The 19,106-nt window shown below is 44.8% G+C and overlaps 1 protein-coding gene across 2 annotated transcripts in view; it reads left to right on the top strand.

Moving 5' to 3' along the window:
* Positions 1-19,106, top strand: part of Cilk1 (ciliogenesis associated kinase 1) — a 60,237-nt gene that overhangs the window by 864 nt on the left and 40,267 nt on the right. Inside the window, exon 1 of one of the 2 annotated variants that reach the window (XM_052187770.1) lies at positions 3,827-4,171. The exons of the other annotated variant lie outside the window; for it this stretch is intronic. The gene's annotated coding sequence lies outside the window, so the exon portion shown is untranslated. Of the gene's footprint in view, positions 1-3,826; positions 4,172-19,106 lie in introns of those variants that run through there. 2 annotated transcript variants of the gene reach the window in all.

The raw sequence follows: 19,106 nt of genomic DNA, 5'->3' as shown, positions 1-19,106 counted from the left end.
ATAATCAAAATTGCAGTGGGCTGATGAATACACCTGTCGCGACATGTCCAGAAGACAGCATCTCAGAGCACTCTCGGGACTCTTACATTCTTTCCAACCCATCTTCTTTAATGTTCCCGGAGCTGGGGGCTGGGGAGTGGACACAGATATCCCATTTAGGGCTGAGCACTGTCACCTAGTCTCAGCAGGTTTTGTAAATAATGGAATCCACCTCTAGGTGGAGACTGTCCTTGTCTCCTCCCTTATCGATTAATCTAGTGGGATATATAGGTCAGGGACTTGGCTACTGGATCACCCCTAGGAAGGTGGACTCAGTTTAATATAATGTGATTTTCCTTCCCAGAATCTAGGGTGCCATTCCCTAGAAACCACCATGAGGTGTTCAGGCAGACCCAGGTAAATTTTTTCTAGCTAGAGCCCAAGAATGCTTTTACATTCCCTAACTAATGCTTTGAGCTTCCTTGTTCTCCGAAGTTACCCTTCTGGTCGAGTTCCATGCCTGCTCCATTGCTTCATTCTCTTCCTCCTGACGGTTTCCGGTTCTTCAGCTCGCCAGTCCTAGTTTCCCTAGTGCTTGAGGTTCCGTTTGTGTCCAAATTTAAATTATTTTATTAATGAGACTAAGAACCCTGGAAGGAGGCTTCTGTTTCCTCAGAACCGACTGATGCTCATCGGGGACTCCCTGAGATTTCTTACCGGCCTTTTAATTCCTTTCTTTAAAATACTTATTTGCTTTTATTTCTCTGTGTGTGTGTGCCTGTGTACGTTTATGTGCCCCCATGAGCGTGACGGTACCCAAAAAGGCCAGAGGATATTGGGTCACCTGCAACTGGAGTTACAGGTGATTTTGAGCCATTTCACATAGGTTCTGGGACCCTAAACTGGAGCCTGCAATAAGTGCTCTTGACAGCCGAACCGTCTCTCCAGCTCCATGTCTCTTAATTCTTTAATTAGCAAAGAATAGGAGCCCACTCCTCCACCCCTAGACCAGCAATGACTCTGCTCATTAGCTGCTGCCCACTGTAGGAGGAGCGTCTCTTATGAAGGTTGAAAGCAGCACTAATCTCTGCGTATAAAAAGAGATTTAGAAAGCAGTCCCTATAACTTGCATGCCACCTGCATCCTTGGGCACATGTTGCCTAAATCCTGTATTTTAGAACAGCCCTACTTTATGGATGGTTCTATTTGTACACTATTATTATTGTAACTACTTATAGTGTAGGTATTCAATGGATGCCAATATGTCAGTAGTTGTCTTTGTTTTTAAAGGAGACTTTAGAATTCAGGTCTTTCAAGAAAAAAACTTCTCCTAATGATCCCTTTTAAACTGGGTTTTAAATGAGGGAAAAGGGCTTATAACAGAAGTGATTTGAATTCTACAGATTGGAGCTTGGAGAGATGGCTCAGTGGTTAGGGGTACTGATAGCTCTTCCAAAGGACCTGGGTTCAATTCCCAGTACCCCCATGGAAGCTCACAACTGTCTGTGACTCCAGTTGCAGGGGATCTGATTCCCTCATACAGACATGCATGTAGTTAGACCACCAGTGCACATAAAACAGCAACGAGCCCTAAACATCAGTTTTCAGATGAAGAAGGATTTTGCAGTTTTAGAACTAGTCAATTTCATTGAAAGGGTTGAATGTTTAAAGTAGGCTGGCCAATTAGAACATGTTTTCTATTATTCTAATAAGTTAATGAAGTAGTAAAATTTAACAAAATAAATAGTTGTGAAGATAAATCCAGTATCTACTTTATTGAAACACTGTTTGTTTCATAGTAACGGGCCTGTTTTATTAAAGCGCAGCTATAAGTCACCACTACCTATTTGTATTTTAAATGAACTCCATCATAACCAATAGCCCTCATCACTGGGTTTTATTATCTCAACATGTATTTACTGGGTCATAATTTCCCCAGGGCCAGAACTTCTAATCTAAGCTACTTAGTAACCCAGTGGACCTCTGCCAAAAGTAGACAGAGACAGCTCCTCTATTCGGCAAGGCAGACTGGCTTGAACTGTTAAGTGTGACTAAAATGTAATCATTTTAGTTACTTTAAAAGCTGCCCTTTAATGAGCACTGTATGACTTATTAGGCTCCTTAGTTTGTGTTCAGTAACGATTTGTGATTTCCATTTGCCTTATGGACTAGCTATCATATAGGTAAACAAGGAGATAGGTGAAGGTTGGCAGAAGCCCAAGGGAACTTGACGATCTGGTAGGCTTCTTCAACAGCGGAGCAAAAGCAGTGATCGGAAGTTTGGTAGACTGGGGGCGAGAGCAACTGCCTGTGGTCCTCAGGATTCAGAAGCAGATAACGAAAGGAAAATGATACGGTGACGAGGTGACGAAGTGATGAGGTGACGAGGTGGGGGTCACTTGATCTTATTTGTGAGACCAGCTCTCCTGCAGCTCCTGGTGGCCACATACTCTTGACTCTTCTGTTCCCACTGTCTCACGTGGGGGCTGCAGGTGTGTAACTTTACCAAGCATGACTCCAGAGAAGAGATACAGTATAAAGAGTTACTGATCCGTTGGCCAAAAGAGTGTTATTTAGAAAGATGTGGGGCTCCAGACCAGCATCTGCCTCAGGAACTTCTGGTGTGGGGCACAGCAATTTGTTTTTACTAGCCTTTTGGGGTACCACCCTGTGGAATGATAGAGTCCAGAGCCGGGTGGTAATTTGGTTTTTTAAAAATGCTTCAGAGCTATTCTTTAAGATGATTTAAGGTGAAGTCCACAATATTATGTATGTATGTATGTAGGCATGTATGTATGTATTTATTAATTACTTATTTGGGGGAGGTTTGAGACATGGTCTCTTACATAGTCCCAGCTGTCCTAGAACTCACTATGTAGACCAGGTTGTCCCAGACCTCACATAGATTCACCTGCCTCTGTTCCCCAAGTGCTGTGATTAAGGGTGTACACCATCGCTTGGGTTTTATAATATAATTTATGATGTGAGTTTGTTCCAGTGATTCTCTTCCTTTCTAATACAGTGCCTCATGTTTTGGTACTCACCAACCTTAAAATTATTTTTGTTGCTACTTCATAACTGTAATTTTGTTACTGTTTTTTTGTGTGTGTGTGTTTTTTTTGGGTTTTTTTTTTTTTTTTTTTTTTTTGGCTTTTTGGCTTTGGTTTTTTCGAGACAGGGTTTCTCTGTGTAGCCCTTGGCTGTCCTGGAACTCACTCTGTAGACCAGGCTGGCCTCGAACTCAGAAATCCGTCTGCCTCTGCCTCCCAAGTGCTGGGATTACAGGCGTGCGCCACCACTGACAGGCCAATTTTGTTACTGTTATGAATCATAATGTGAATATCTGTGTTTTCTGATGGTCTTAGGCCACGTTTGAATCCCTAAAGGGGTTAACCAAGGGTTGAGAACCTCTGCAGATATCCTACCACTGCAGAGAACGGAGTATTGCATCTCCTTGGTTTCCCGTGTCGAAAGCTATCCATTCAGTCTTTTTTTTTTTTTTTTTTTTTTTTTTTTTTTTTTTTTTTGATTTGGTTTTTTCGAGACAGGGTTTCTCTGTATAGCCCTGGCTGTCCTGGAACTCACTCTGTAGACCAGGCTGGCCTCGAACTCAAAAATCGGCCTGCCTCTGCCTCCCCGAGTGCTGGGATTACAGGCGTGTGCCACCACCGCCAGGAGTCAGTCTTTCAAACTTAAGTTGCAATAATGCTGAAATCAATTTTCTACTGTGGTTAAATACAGACGCCTGTATTTGTCGTTTTAAAGCATTATGACTGTGCAGTTCAATCCCATTCATTTACATTCAAGCAGGAAACGTTTTTTAGCGGGGCTCCTCTTATTTGAGTATACTGGGGTCAACCAGCCTGGAGGTGGCAAGTCTGCAGCTCTGGGGTGAGCTCCGTGCAGCCAGCGCTGCCCTCTACGGAGCATCTGGGAGAGGGCTGTGGTGCAGGACCGAGCGGGGCCAGAGAGGGGAGCTGCAGGGCAGCTTTACAGGGAAAGCGGCTGGTCGTCCCTACTAGAAGCCACTCTGCCTTTTGTTTGTTTTGCTGCCGGAGGCCGCGGAGCGGCGGGTTCCTGCTGGATGCCACGCGCTGCCGGGTGTGGACTTGCCGGGTTCGCCCGCTCCGATCCCACTGCCCTTGCCTGCCGGGCCCTCTCGGGTGCACGCGCCGGGCTGCGATCGCTGCCAGTAAGTGGGGCTGGGGCTGGGGCTGGGGCTGGGGCTGGAGGGCTGCACCGCGACCTGTCGCTGGGTGCTGGGCGGTACCGGCTGACCCGAGCGAACTCATGGCCAGGAAGGCTAGGAACTGCGGCTTCTCGGTGGACCCGCCATGGTCCTGTGGGTCTCCTATGCCGAGAAAACTCCCGAGCGGGCCTCTTGATGGGTGTGTTTACCTTTCAGTCTGAAGAAACGGAGCGCCCTGGACGACTTGAAACCCCCCCGCGGGTGGGTTTGCGGGTGGATGGGTGCTGACGACTTGGGATTATCATTTGCCTAACAAGGCCCTTGTCAGTCCCACCCGGGTCTGAGCAACACACTTGCTCACAACCATTTTACCACAGATTTCCTAGTACTCCGATTTCTTTCTTTCCATTCCAACCAGATGTTTGGAGGAAGATGTTGAAAGATGTGTGTGTGTGTGTGTGTGTGTGTGTGTGTTGCAGAACAACGGTTTTTTTTTTTTTATTGTTAACCTTTCAAAAGTTTGACACTAGCATGTATGGCATGTACAGGAGGTACAAATTAATGCATCTTTCTGCAGAGGAATGTATTCATTTCCATTTATTACAAAGGAATAGCTTTTGCTAAGTCTGAGAAGATTCCACCCTGGATTTTGCCCACCTGACTGATCTCTGAGCTATCAACACTGTTTTTGGTTTGTTTTATAGTTTTGAGCCCAGCACTCTTTTAATGAGAGGAGTTTGATAGTTAGCAGTTTTCATTTCACCCATTTCCTGGTGAGTCAGGGGCTTCGGGGTGTGTCTCAGTAATGAACGGTGCCCTTGATTCATATGAAATTTTAAAGAGCTTTAGATCAGTGTAGTCGGCATATAAATTATTTGCAAGATCTGACTTGACTCTGTGCATAACTGTTACAGTAGCTAATGTATGCATAAATATGCACATCTGAAATAGTTTCTGAACAATTTGGAAGACTATTTAAGGCCCTCTAAGAACCTAGACTTGAGAACTGAGGACAGTGCCGGGAGTGTTTCATTTAAGATGACACCCAGTATAGCCCTGGCCTCCAAGGTGCAGCCTTCCAGTGGCCCCACACACCTTTCTGCTCTTTCCTTTCCACTTTGCCTTATCCCTTTCTTCAGTCACACTGGTAACTGAGTGGGAAGAGGGCAGCTTCAATTTGTAATGAGACCAGCCAGTTTCCCATAATGGAGAGTGTGCTGTACGTCCGTGAGGCCTGCCTGATTAGGCACACTTGCCAAGGGAACTGAGCACTTATACTAGTCACAGAAAAATCAGTTCTCCTACTGAAATGTCCTCCTGATGTGCCATGCATAATTGTTGACAGGATAAGCCCTTCCCATTGGCTCTCTGGTCTGGTCCAGTGTCCCCTCACAGCTTTCTAAGGTTCCTAATAAAGCTGACGATTGTTTCGATTTTCAATCATTTGAATTATCATTAGCCATTTCCTTCCATCCTTTGTATCAGTGAGTCACCAAGACCTTTGAAATGTGTTTCATATAGACTCTTCCTTCTGTGTCTAATCTAGTTCTTGCCCTTCCCTTCCTGCTGCCTGAAACATTGGAACCACCTTGTCACCGGCCTCCCAAGCCTGTTAGGAGCACCGTGGGATGTTTACCCTCTCTGTCCTCTTCATCTGTGGCCTGGCTAAGTTTTTCACATGGTCACTTTTTGCTATGTCTCCTGGCCGTGCGACCTTAGTTCATCTAGTATGTCAGTAGCACACTAATCCGTCTGATTTTTCAAAGCCAGTCACAATGGACCTCACCCTTCCCGTCTAACTTCTTTACACTCAGTGTCTTACTGTGGGGGCCAGACTCCTTCTCCCAAATGTCACCTCATCTTACTCTCTTTAGAGCCTCTCTTTATCCTACACACTCCCCTGTGTTAACAGCATCCATCTCTGGGGGAGGAGTTCCTTTTGTGTGTCCATAAATATACTCATGTGTGTGCGCAGGCGCATGCGCTTGCGGGTGTCTTTGGGAGGCTGTACCTCGCCTCGGCTTGTACGTGGGTGCCGGGGATCTAACTCGGGCCCCTAGGCCTGCACAGTGGATGCTTTTTCCCATGATTCCTTCTGTCATTGTCATTACTCATTTCTCTCCTTTTTCCTAAAAGTCTTGAAATATTTGCTCACAAGCCTGTCCTTAGACCGTTCTCTAATCGGCTTAGGTTATTTTAAGTCTCTTGAGGCCAGGAACCGTATTTTATGGATGGCAGCGTGTCTTTCTGGTTTCAGAGTCAGGCAGAATTGGGGTTGGGCTTGGCGTTGCCCTCCAGTCACCGGGCTGTGTCGGATTCTAACAGCGCTGCTCCCCTCTTCCAGTTGTCGTGTGAAGATGGTCCACCGTGCCCACTCAGTAATGGCCGACCAAGGTGTGCTCATCCCTTTGTGGCTACTGGCTGCATACTAAACAAGTGGCACACACTTGGTAGGTTTGTAGTAGACAACTCATGCTTGAGCCTAGAGGAGACTCCCCCCCTACCCCCCACCCCATGTAGTGATTCTTACCCTTACTGACAGTGCTGGAGCTCAGGTATTCCTGGCTGCTGCCCCCCTACTGGGATCTATTGCTATTTTTTCCTTCTGAACCTTGCCAGGAACACTTCTGCCTTTAAAAAAAAAAATTCAGCAACCTCTTCTACTTCATTTTGTGGGACATTGTCATGTTAAAGATATACCTACCTAATGTATTCATATGCTTATGAAATATATATAACTATATATTTTTATCTATTTATATTTATTTGTTTTGGTTTTTGAAACTGGTAGTTTGAATGAAAATGAACTCCATAAGTGACTCATAGAGAATGACACTATTAAGAGATGTGGTCTTGTTGGAGTGGGTGTGGCCTTGATGGAGGACGTGAGTCACTGGGAGGTTTCAGAACACAATGAACACTCTGAGGTTTCAGAGGCACAAACCAGGCCATTCTTACTCTTTCTGCTGTAGAACTCTGAGATACCTCTCGAGTACCATGTCTTCCTGAGTACCACCAAGCTTCCCACCATGATGATAGTAGTCTAAACATCTGAACTGTAAACCAAGCGCTGGTTAAATGTTTCCTTTATAAGAGTTGCTGTGGTCATGGTACCTCTTCACAGCAATGAAACCCTAACCCAGACAGAGGCTTGCTCTGCAGCCCAGGCTGGCTATAGACTTAATGGTCTTCCTGCCTCAGCCTCCCAAGTGCTGGGATTGAAAATGTGACCCATCACTCCTGGCTTTGACTGTGTGCGTCTGTGCAAGACTACTTACCTGGTGTTGGTTTCTGGGCAGAGTTCTGAGTTACAGTAACCTTTGTAGTTTCATCTCTGTTGCTGTGATAGAACACATTGACCAAAAGCAACTTAGGGAAGGAGGGGTTTATTTTGTCTTACAGTTTACATTCCGTCATGGAGAGGAATTGCAGGGCTGCTGCTGGCTGGCTCATGGCTTGTGCTTAGTTAGCTTTCTAACACATTACCAACCACATGGTGCCAACCACAGTGGGCCGGGCCTTCCCACATCGACAATTCAGACACTCCCCCACAGGCCAATCTAGGAGATTCTTTAGTTGAAACTCCTTTCTAGGTGACTCTGGGCTGTGTCAAGATGACAGTAAAAGCTAACGAGGACAGTGACTTTTCTGTGTAAGCTGATGTGCAGACTGAGGAGCAGTATCTCACTTGACTGTCCATTCTTCATTCGCATTCTTTGAAGGCCAAAGCATGTTTTACAATTAAATGTAATGCGTTAGTTAGTTAATTTTTGAGGTAGAGTCGCATTGTGTAGCCCTGAAACTTGCTATGAGCCAGACTAGCCTCAGATTCATGGAGAGGTACCTGCCTCTGCCTGCCAAGTACTGAGATTAAATTTGTGTACCATCACACACACTATGGCATTCTTTTTGAAAGTCAGGATCTTGGTAGTTCAGGCTGCTCTCATAATCAAGGTCACATTGCCCCAGCATCCTGAGTGTTGGTATCTCAGGTACCACACCTAGCCTGGGCATGGCATACAGGAAAAGGCTGGTCACCAGAGTGTCAGACCGTGGACTTCAGCGTTTATAGGAGGTGCGATTGCCCAAGAGTGCACAGTGGTATGTGCTGGATGAACTAGACGAGTTATTCTGAGATAACAGTGTGACTATGCCCTAGCTTAAGCTAGTGCTTACCTTTGGACTATAGCTCTAACTTTCTTATCAAAATACACGTGTTCTGGCCAGGTGTGGTGGCTCACACCTATAATATCAAGAAACGGGGGCATTGAGATTAGTGTGTTTAAGATCAACCTAGAGTACTTAATAAGTTCCAAGCCAGCCTGGGCTATAGCGTGAGCTATACCCCTGACAACCCCCTAACAAAACCCCCAGTAACTCATTTTGTAAAAAGACTTTGGTGAAGCAAATAATTCTGGTATAAATTGCATTAAAATCCTGGGGAAATATTGTGGGAAGAGGAGAATGCAGCCACCTTTACTTGAAGCCCTGGAAGTACAAGAAGCAGGCCTGACTGCCTCAGAGATGGCTGCTCAGAGCTCTGGCACTTTCTCTGCTTACCCTGAGGTGCCGGCCAATGAGAGGCACGGCGCCCTGTTCAAGACTTCAGGGAGATGTTCGGCCCAAGCTGAACCCTTACATTTCTAATTTCCTTATGAAGTTACTGACGTGTCGCTCATACTTTGAAAGGTGAACTCTTCATAGGAAGTGTAATTCGTGGACTCACTGTACAGACTGTATCCACATTTTGTGTTGTTCTTTGAAATTAAGTGTGGGTTCAGGATTAGGAACATTCATGAGCCTTTTACCAAGGTTTGTGGGAACATTTGATGCACCTTTGGTAGATGAACGGCTGTTTACATTTTCACATTGAAAAGTATGCCACCCTGAAGATGATAAAGATTTGATGCTTGTGAGTGGGGTCTCTAGCCTCTTCTGCAAAGGTATGGTGTTGGATGATCTTCAAGTTTACATACAGAAAGAAGTATTTCCAGTTTCCTTGTGTTAATCCCAAAGATGGGATGAGAAAGACCACCAACCCAAATCATCACAGCCAAATTAATTTAATTAAAGCAAGCTTTCTTTATGCAAGAACTGCCTACCCCTGAGGTGGAATTCTAGAGGTCAGCATTGGGCATGACAAGGTAAGGGTTTTTATAGCTCAGGGGAGGGGGTTTTCCAAATGGAGGATTTGGCAAACAAATAGGTGGGATTACAGAAGCAGCACACAGCAAGGGGGGTCATAATCTCCTAAAAGAAAGGCAAGGCAGGCATAATAACTTTAGTAAGAAGGACATGGTATCTGGTTCCTGGAGCAGGCAGTACAGAACGATTTATAGTTAGTGTTACAGGTGGGGCATAGCCCAGTGTTTGAGAAAAAGACTTAATCATAAATAGGAATGCATCTAGTTTGTCTTTATTCTAAGATGGCTGTCAAGTCCAAGATGGAGGCATGCTGGTCCATCACTTGCTGTCACACTCAGAATTGAGATCAACTGAACACAGCATTTAAATAGATACTAGCTAGCACTCAGGTATATATTCTCATACCTTAAATATCCTCATAGGTTCTCAGCTTGTCATCCTCAGTTTTTAAGGTGGAATGGCCGTGGTAGTGCTTCATATTTCATTCAGTTCTTTCCACTGTGGTGGAGGATGGCTGTGGCCACTTAAGGCTGGCGATAGCTGGGGGTATGTGAAAAATACACCTTTTAAATTTTTTTGGTTTTTATTTATTTATTTTGAGACAATCTCATTCTTTAGTTTGTGCTGGTCCTGATACTCGTCATGTTGCCAAGGCTGACCTCGAGTTCATAGTGATCCCCCTGCCTCTACCTCTTAGGTACTCGGATGACCATACCCAGCTGAAACATACATTTTTAAATGCATATTATTGTAAGTAGTTTTTATGTAACATAGGTAGGTAAAGTGCTGCTAACATGGTGACCATAGAGGTCACAGTGAGGTGTAATACTCACAAGCATAAGAGATGACTGTGCAGTCAAGAGCTCTTGTGTCTTGTGTCTTGTGTCTTGTGAGGACCCAGGTTCGATTCCCAGCACCCTTATGGTGGTTCACATTCTCTAGAGATAAAGTTCTAGGGTACCTGACCCTCTCTTTGGGCCTCCATGGGCACAGTACACACATGACACACATGACACACATGACACACAGATGTATATGCAGGCTATATTACTCCTTGGGATCTACATGGTAGAAGGAGAGACCAACTCCCCACAGTTGTCCTTTGACCTCTACACATACTCCATGGAATGCCTCTATCCATGGATACAAAATAACTCTTCTGACCTTCACCAAGCGTGCACATGTATATACATGCAGTTGAAACAGTCATATACATAAAGTAAATCTAAAACTTAAAAAAAAAACATGCAATTTTCTAGAACTAAGATAAAGAGTTACAGTTACTTCCTGGACAGTACCATCTCTAACCGAATATCAAAATCTGAGGTGCTTCAAAATGTGAAACTTTTTTAAGTTCCGACGTGACACCCACAATAGTACTTTTATGACTTTCACACCTTATTCTGTAATTTTGTGGTTGCCATTGCAGACATAATAAAAATACTCTATGAAATTACCCTCTAACTGTGCCTGTAAGCTGTTATCTATATTTATAGTAATACAAATTCCATCTATATACAAATATTCCCAAATAGCGTGCTTCTTCCTAGACTTATAGTTTGCAAAAATGATAGTCAATGCCTTTGTCCTCTCGGACTTGTTTTATAAGTAAGTTTATTAGAGAATGATTTCAGATAAAACCCAGGGAAAAGAAAATAAGACTTATCAAGATATATGTGTTTTTCAAAATTACTGCGAACATTTTAGAGGGACCCATATTTATTGTGCCCAAGTCCTAATATGGCTGACCAGTTTGCCAGAGGAGGCTGGGAAGAATGGACATGGGAGTAGCTCGTTGATGCAGGGAGTCACCTACGACAGAACGACACCTCACAGATCTGTAAGGTGCTCAGCGACACACCTTTATGATGGCTGTTCTGTGCCCCTCTGACTGCCAGACTCTTACCATAGTTATGAGCGTGTTCAGGTCTCTACCTTCCTGGAGATAGAGTGTGGGGATAACTATTCTTCTATAAGTGTGGCCTTGTAAGACAAGTCGTGTGGAAAGTGTTTACATTTACACAGTGGTTTGCTGTGTGTGGTTAAGGAACTATACCCGGGGACTAGGTCCTGGCCTCTGCCAGTTTTTCTGAATGAAGCTGTAAATCTGTGCCTTATGTTTATGTGACTCTGTGCCCCTTTCCTAGGACAGCCTCAGAGGTGCGCAGTTGTTATGGAAATGTGTAGCCCCTGAGCCTCAAGTGTTTACTGTTCCTTCTGCAGAAAAAGTTTACTGCTCTCTGCTCTATTTTTATTTTCATACTAAGCTGCTATTTTATCCTTAGTGCATTTTAGCAGAGCACGGGAAACTGAGTTATAACCATTCCTAAATTAAACATGTTTTAATCCCAATCTGACAAGATTTAGAATTACCATGGAAACATACCATCGGATGTGTCTGTGTTTCCAGAAAAACCTATCAGTGAAGACCCACCCTGGGCGTGTGTGGTCCCGTCCCACGGCTGGGGTCCCAGTCCCAGTGACAGTGTGAAAAGATGCTGAGCACCGGTACCTGTCCCCTACTGCAGATGCTGTGGGACCAGCGGCCTCTGCATCTTAAAACGGAATCTAAAGGAACACTTCCTTGGTTAAGGATTGTTTTGTTGCTTTAGTGAGGTCTTGTCTCAGCAATGAAAATAAAATCTCTTATACCAGGGTTAAGGTCATGAAATGGTTCCTGGGGCATAGAAGAAGGCCCAGCAGACAATGGATTTCCTCCTCTCTGTGCCTTCACTGTGATGGCTGAAGGCACTTTAATGTGCCCCTTTGTCATGGTACAGACAAACCAAGTGCTGTGAAAAGAACGTTCTTCAGGTCTCATAGCTGCTGTTCCTAAGTCAGGAAAACATAGTCAGCAAAGAGACAAAATGCTTATAAGATTTCGTTGCTAAAATGTATACAGGGGAAGAATCCCTGGAGAGGGAAGTATAAAGACATTTGCTGTTTTTAGGCAGCTTATAAAGAAATCCACAGGATGCGGGGCAGGGGTGGCACATGCCTTTAATCCCAACACTTGGGAGGCAGAGGCAGGCTAGCCTGGATTACAGAGTGAGTTCCAGGACAGCCAGGGCAACATAGAGAAACCCTGTCTCGAAAAACAAAAAAAAAAAAAAAAAAAAAAAAGAAAGAAAGAAAGAAAGAAACCCACAGGATTAAGTTACTTTCATAAGTTTGTTACACATTTGAATGAGGATACAGAAAGTAATTAGAAACCTAATTTTCCAAAGTGCTGTGCAAAGGGTGTTAGGAGATTGCACATAAGCGAAAGCATATAAGCAGACTCACTGCGGGGCAGATAAAAGCAAAAGGGTCTTAGAAAACCACCAAGGCCAAGGGTCGGAAGCTCTCCCCGGGAGTCTGGGAAGTCTGAGCAGTTTTGGTCAACCACAGCAGAGAAGCAGAGAAATCCCCAGTTTGCACCTGTGTGTGTGTATGTGTGTGTGTGTGTGTGAGAGAGACACAATTGTGACTTTGATTCCTTGACCATCAAGGTTCCAAAATAAAGAATGGACAGCAGTTGCAATGTCCCCGGCCTGTTTTCTAGGCTTTGAATGAACAGGGTGCTTGATGGGAGTGGTGCCTGGTCGTGACCAGAGGTCCTATGAAGCTGAGGAGAGGGAACTGGTGCAGGGCCCAGGAAGGTCTTCACCAGTCACCTTGCTAGGAAAACAGTAACATTCATTTCAAACATTTGCCAGAACTCTTTGAAAGAAAGCCTTTCTCTGTTTGGATAGAGCATTGCCCAAATACAAAAGGCTCCTGGAAAAGCATGAGGGACCTCCCTGTGACTGGAGGCCTAAGAGGCCTGCAGCTCCAACAGCTCTGTGGTGTTCACTCTTCTGCTGCTTCAGAACTTCAAACTGCTTCCAGAGAGCTCAAAGGAGTCCCTGATCTTTGTTTTGTCCTTGAAGAAAGAGACGCGCTGAGAGTTTTCTGTACCCAAGGAGGTACAGAAAATAAATAGTGAGGTCTAAACGTCACATTTGGGCCAGCCTTTGAGAACCTGCTGTGTGCAAAAAGGCACAAAGAACAGAGAGGTGTAGGCTGTGTCCCTGCAGAGAACTGTTCACTGGATCACTCACCATGTAGCAGGGGCTGCAGGAGGACAGGCTGTGAGGATATCGTGAGCAGGGATCCTTAGCTGTGTCTATCCACGGGACCGATAAGAGGTCTAAAACGGATGTGTGAGTTGACCTAGGAAAGAGGAGGCAGTTCTTAACTTGGAGCCTTCCCTCACCAACTTGCTTTAGTCAGATACATTGTAACAAAGGCACAAGTTATTAATGCAGTATCCACCTGTGTTATATATCACAAATGTGGATACACAAACATGGATAACCTCACAACTGTAGAAAAAGATAACAGTTGACCTTTTGACCATATTGTAAGGAACTCAACAATCTGAAACTGCCCTCTGCTGTTAGACTAAAGTCCCAGTGAATCATGGGTAAATGTGATAGAGAGGAGACAGAAACCTGAAATGGAACCTGAACTCCATATAGTTAGATGCTAAGTCATTTTGTGGTTACTTCTGGTTGTTTTGAAATAGAGTCTCATGTATTTCAAGTTAGTTTCAAATTCTTGTAGCCAAGGATGCTTTGGCTGTCAGTTCCTCCTGCCTCACATTAGTAGTAACAGGATTACAGGCAAATACCGCCATGCTCAGTTTATGCAGTACCAGGGACTGAACCCCAGTTCAAGCATAGAAAGCATTCTACCAATGGAGTTACATTCCTAGTCCCCATACAGGGATCTTAAAGGCCCAATAGAAACTATACATAAAAGTACTCTGGGGTGAAGAGGGGAAGCCTCTGCTTTGGCCAGCTAGTTTTCCAGACATCTCTGAGTGATACCAGAATATATTTTGGGTTTTCCTTATGGCGGCTTTATGTTGTATTTATAGCATGAGTTCTTTCAAAATGGAAACACGTGATGGAAGCACAAAGTGACCCTCAGGCAAGTGCCCGGTGACCTCTTCTACATGTCTGTGACTATAGACTGCTCAGTCTTTATGACTGTATGGCTGAGAAATAAAGCGGCTCATGGCCGAGGTCTTGGTTCCCAGCTGATGATCTAACCCTTGAGAGCTGGCTGGATCCTGACCTAACCAGTGGCTTCCTGATTTGACTGCAGCATCCACGGCAGAGGTGACTGGAACCTCTGGGGGTTGATCCTAGTTGAAGGAAGTAGATCACTGAGGGCGTGTCCTCTAGGACATAACTTGTCCCAGACCAGTTGTGTCTCTTTCTGCTTCCTGTCAGCCATGAGCACAGCTTTGCGCTCAGTGGGCTAAGGGATACACGGCAGAGGATAATGATGAATACATCCCAGCATAAATCATAAACTTAAAACATTAGGAGATAGGTTTTTTAAAAAAGGTATGTACTTAAAGCTTTATTCATTTATTATATGTAAGTATACTGTAGCTGTCTTCAGACACCAGAAGTGGGCATTGGATCTCATTATGGATGGTTGTGAGCCACCATGCGGCTGCTGGGATTTGAACTCAGGACCTCCAGAAGAGCAGTCGGTGTTCATCACCGCTGAGCCTTCTCTCCAGCCCCAGGAGATAGTTTTATGTTTTGTTTTTCTGTAACGTGATTGTGCGTTTGTTGGGTGTGAGCTTCATAAACACTATTGTTTCTCGGTGTCAGAGGCTGGACCAGCCTGGTAACACATCATTTTTTGTCACAGTGTTCTGCTTTCCCACAGTCCAAAAACAACCAAGCCAGCCAGGTGTGAGTTGAATCTTCTGAAGCTAGGAACTAAAATATATCATTTCTCCTCTTAAGGTGTTTGTACCAAACACTGTGGGCCAGTACCTATGCTGGTGATGGAAGACAGCTTATCACCTTCCTGTCAGTATAACCTTCGCCTGCTGTGTCTGGGTTGCTCTTAGCTCTTCTTGATAGAGTAGTATTAAGGGCATTTATCAGGACATCCAGCAAGAAACCAAAGGCAGATATGCTCAGGGGGTGTCCTGTAGCCCTGCTAATGGCAGACAGGGCTGAGCCTACGTCTTTCAGTTTATCCTAACAGAGGAGACTCTTGTGTTCGTAGTTGTTGTCTCCCAGTTACAGAGGATTGACTCCACATGCTCTAGTGCGGCTTTATACAACCATGCTCAGGACAGAAACTCAGGCTGCTTCCCCGTCACCGGCCTTACTCCTCTCTACAGTCCTCCTCTGCCCTCACCCACTCACGTCCCTTGTGGTATGGCGTGCAGGTGCCGTAGCCCCATCTCTAAATGGTTTTTAGCAGGAAGTACTGTGTCTTTACTGGTCTCTAATTTATGCCTAGCCTCGAGCAGGTGGCTTCCAGGCCTGAATCTGAGGGTCTGGAGTCAAATCAGGGTTTGTAAGCTAATGTTGCTGTTGAGTGGGCTGGACGGCACCAGCAGAGCATCCTTTCTTCTTCTTGGCGCTGTTGTGTCCTAGAGCAGCGGAGCATCCCTTCTCTGCTTTCAACTTAGGACATGAGTCCATCATATTGGACCACAAAAATAATAACTGAATAGTGCTGATCTCAGACATATTTAACCTCTTCTTGCTTGAGTATACTTAGAGTTGATTTTTGGTTGACTTCCTGCCTGGTGCTAACTTGACTAACCCTACTTTTTGAAAAAAAATATTTATTTTTACTTTATGCACATTGGTATGTTTTTGCCTGCACGTTATGTCTGTGTGAGGTTGTCAGATCTTGGAGTTACAGACAGTTGTGAACTGCCATGTGGGTGCCGGGAACTGAACCAGGGTCCTCTGGAAGAGCAGTCAGTGCTCTTAACCGCTGAGCCATCTCTCCAGCCCCCTGTCCTTTTTCAGTGTGGAAAATAATTATGGAGAAGGAAATGGCTTCCGAAGCTGAGTGGTCCTAATCTCAGGAGCCATACGCAGTGAAACTAATCTTTTCTGTAATATCACTTTGCATGCTTGGAAAATCGTGCGGATCCCCAGCCTCCGTCACCTCCAGCGTTCGGTGTTGTCATCGAGGCCCTCACTCTGCTCTTTAATGTCTTTTAACGCGTGGCATCCAGACATGAGCAGCAGCTCAGCTTGTCTGGGCCTAGTATTGCCACATTGCACAGTCCAGTGGACACCATTCCTGTGTGTTTTCTGTGAATGAAATGCCAGGAAATCTCCGAAGTACAGCCACTTGGTCTGAGTATCATGTTTCTAAATAAGGCTCCACTAATGTCCTTTCTCGAGGGGGGAAGTGGCACTTGTAGAGCTATTTGTAATTGCCTCGTAAGCATGTGTTGTGGGTTCAGTGGTTGTTATGGTTTAGGGATGGTTTTGCTGTGGTTTGTTAGTTGGTTGGTTGGTTTGCAATTCTGTAAAACTCAAACCCAGGCCTTGTGCATGTAGGCACATGCATTAGCCCTGAGCTGCACTGTCAGATGAGAGATGTTCTGTATAGTTTTAATTCAGTACCCCCGGTAGTAAACTTGCAAAAAAAAAGTTTACAAAACTTAGAAAAAAAAAGATTCTTTTCCATTGCTCAAATAACATAATCACATGTTCCACATCCCAACCAAGTAAGTCAGGTCAACTGCCTTTGCCTGGGCCTCCGTCTTAAGTCCCTCAGCCATGGCAGTGGCCCCTGCTAATTTCTCTGACTTTGCTTTTTCTGCTCTAACAACTATTCGGTCTCCAGAGGATTCTTCCTCTTCTGTTTCTTTGCAAGACTCTGGAGGTTTCCCTCTGCAGGATACAAATTAAAACTCCTATATGATATACAAATGAGCCCCACTCTGAGGTGCTGTTTGCCTCCGGCCGCCCTTGCCTTCCATGCACCCCAGTTCTCCCTGGAGAGCTTTCAAAATGATCAAAGCTGATTCCCACTCACCCTGCCCTTAGGAGCAGCTGTGCATCAGGATGTTTGAGGCTCCCTAGGTAATTCTAAAGCTCAGCCAGTAGGGCCCTAGGCTTCCTTCTAAACACAGCGAAGTATTGTTCCTACCAAGCTTTTGTATATATGAAGCTTTCTCTGCACGCAACCCCTGTCTCCCCCTTCTGTGTAGTAGTCGTGTTTATCCTTAGTGTCCTAGGACTGCCTCACCTCAGAAGCTCCGCCTCTTCTCACTCGCAGAGTTGGCTGCACTCTCTCCCGTGTTCTTTGTCATAGCAGATACCACATTTCCCTTATGTGTGTCAACTGTGAATTATTTCAAGAGGAAATGCTTTCCTTACACTTAATGTCCACCCACCCACCCCCACCCCAAGCTTACATGTTTAGCCTGTCAGCAAAATGACTAGGATTTTGCCTGACATCAGCGAGTGAAGAAGCACTACTCTGACTGCTGGGAAGTCACCGAGTAATGACTTGACATCCAGCACACAAAGCTGCTGCTACGACACAGTGACAGTTGGATCTTGCCAAAATAGTTCATTTTCTTTTCCCGATAATCATGATAAATTGTCACAAGGGGGAATTGTTGGGGTAATTGTGTGTTAAATGATTCAGTGCATCTTCATTTCAGTAAAGTGCTTCATTCATAAGTAGTTTTCTTAATAATCCAGGAAAGCATTGTTACAATTATCCAATTTAACTGGGGAAGGAAATAGTGGTGCATTAGCTGCAAAGCAGAGGCTTTTGTTAATAATTGCTAGGATAAGTCCACGGCACGGAGGAAAACGGGCACCCACACACACACCCACCCCCCCCCCCCACACACACACACACGACTATAATATAATCGCTATTAAGCTTTAGTCAACACAATTCATCAAGGGGGTGGAAGAGCGTGAGAGGATCCAGACGTGAGTGCCGGAGATAATTAAGGACGGAAACTGGGTCCTGTGAGGAGCTGTGCAGTCAGGCTGCAAAGAGCTGAGTGACACTTGATTATTAACTTTATGTGCACACACACTTTCATGACGTGTTTCTTCAGCACACTAAACATGTCAAGATTAGCTTAAGTAGCAATATGCAAGGTTGGTTAGACAGCAAGAAAAATATTGAATGAACTAGAAAAAAAAAGCAGCCTGGCCACAGCAGACTCCTAATTTTAAAAGCAACAACTTATCATTATTTAAGGAGCAGAATAGATATAACCAAAACAAACAAACAATCAAACAAATCAACGTATATTATGGGGTTGGTAGGATGGCTCAACAGCTAAAGGCTCTTGCAGCACAAGCCTGGTGACCTGACTTTGATCCCCAGAGCCCACATAAAGGTGGAAGAACTGACTCCATAAAGTTGCCCTTTGACCTCCATACTCATGCTATGACACGCCTGTCCCTCCCCCACCACGCCATGCCCTTTCATGTACATAACACACACAAAGACACAAAATAATAATAAAATTTAAAAACAGCTGATATAGTTCACTGGGTGGTTCTTGTTTTGGTGGGGTTTTGTTTGTTTGTTTGTTTGTTTTGTTTTTTGGATTTGTTTTCTTCAAGATAGGGTTTCTCTGTATAGCCCTGGCTGTCCTGGAACTCACTCTGTAGACCAGTCTGGCCTCGAACTCAGAAATCTGCCTCTCAGAGTGCTGGGATTACAGGCATGCGCCGCCACCGCCTGGCTTCACTGGGTGATACTTGACAGATCAGAGTTCTGGTCAGTTGTTTGTTTGGTTGGTTGGTTTCTAGACGATGTCATAGAGTGGTGACTTGGGAGTCTTAAGACACTACAAAAAAAATTGCATATGCCGTGGATGTACGCACACTGTAAACTCGATGAGTGTGGTGAAGACTCAACACTGCTGCAGTCTCTCGGGCAGTGTGGCCAGATGCTCTTCGTGTCTGGTTGAAGCAGGTCCTGGGCGTGAACAGTTCATGACAGGATG

The sequence above is a fragment of the Apodemus sylvaticus genome, chromosome 7, assembly GCF_947179515.1.
Source record: "Apodemus sylvaticus chromosome 7, mApoSyl1.1, whole genome shotgun sequence".
In the NCBI taxonomy this organism is placed as follows: Eukaryota; Metazoa; Chordata; class Mammalia; order Rodentia; family Muridae; genus Apodemus; species Apodemus sylvaticus.
The sequence above is the reverse complement of the archived record's forward strand: the minus strand, read 5'-3'. Positions and strand labels throughout refer to the sequence as shown.